At 35.4% G+C, this 1,342-nt stretch overlaps 1 protein-coding gene across 1 annotated transcript in view; it reads right to left on the reverse strand.

The window, feature by feature from the left end:
- The window catches only part of LOC111085237, a 68,688-nt gene that overhangs the window by 2,429 nt on the left and 64,917 nt on the right, over positions 1-1,342 (reverse strand). The window lies entirely within an intron of this gene.

The raw sequence follows: 1,342 nt of genomic DNA on the forward strand, positions 1-1,342 counted from the left end.
GGGCGAGCATGTTTGGCGTGACGGGGATTCGAGCCCGCGACCCTCGGATTGCGAGTCGAGGGCCCTAACCACCTGGCCATGCTGGGGCTCGTCTGTTTGGTATTGACTCAAAGATATACAAAAGATTAAGAGTATTAATATTAGCTGTTATTGTTGTTTTCACTGCGAGTAGTTTATTTAAGTAACCTAATATTTCATTAATGACTATTTAATAATCTTAATTTCATTACTAAAAGTATGTATAATAGATTTCATGACCTTTAACCTAACACAAAATGTCATTAACCTTACGTTGCTAAGAAGAATGATAGGAAAAGCTTCATTAGTATTAAGGTTTCAGTAACACTGCCTTGTTTTCCTTCCAGACGAACATATATTTTATTCCATGATTCATTTCTCTAACTCAATAATACTAAATATTTCTATATCGTTTTCCGTAAGTAAAGTTTTAAATACTCGATGCGTTCCGAGAGCTTAATCAAAATTAATTGCTATGGAAAATGCTGGAAAACCATGAAGTAGAATTATTCGCAAAAAGAAGTACAGAATTATATATTTTGAATTATGTATGAGGTCAACCACCTATTACTTGTGATAAATAGCTCAAGAAACTATTCAAAGTTAAGAGTTATAAAAATCTTCAAAAATACATGTATGAAAAATATCTAAGTTATAAAAAAACACAAACTTATTGGCCTGAACATATCAGATGACCACCTCGTGGTCCCGAGTCGTTTCACTTGTTATTTCATGAAAAGAAGGGACGATTATTGTGAAATCAGCTTCTATGTTGTGTATCAAGTCACATCACATCTGCGTTATTACTTGAGCGAAGTCCCCGCGGACTTCGACCTTATTATCTCATGGTTTAGTGGTCTAAATGAACGCTTTCCTTCATATTTTTAAACAGTTCCTTAATCTATAGTTTTGGATATATTATTTCCCCCCCTCTTCCCGAAAAAAAAACAACAACCAAAAACGTCTCGTCTGTTTGGTACTAACTCAAGTCATTCAACAGTTTGATTTGTTACACTGACTAGCATTTCAGTCTCGACACGCACGTGATAAAATTAACTCGGTATACATCTGATAAAAGCACGAAAGACTAAACTGTACATGTGATATATGCATAACAGACACTTTGTTCTCAAAGGCTCTTTGCGAATCTCCAGTTAATAACCTGCGCATTACCCTGATTACAGCACATTTGTAAAGACGAAAAAAGAAGAAAGACAAGGATACTTTCGTTCTGCTAGACGTAAACAATTCATTAGTATAATACTGTTGTGTCAGCGAGGTCACGTGACTAGTATCACGCCACCTGTTTCTAGAAATATCCTGT

The sequence above is a fragment of the Limulus polyphemus genome, unplaced genomic scaffold (assembly GCF_000517525.1).
Source record: "Limulus polyphemus unplaced genomic scaffold, Limulus_polyphemus-2.1.2 Scaffold289, whole genome shotgun sequence".
NCBI classification, from domain to species: domain Eukaryota; kingdom Metazoa; phylum Arthropoda; class Merostomata; order Xiphosura; family Limulidae; genus Limulus; species Limulus polyphemus.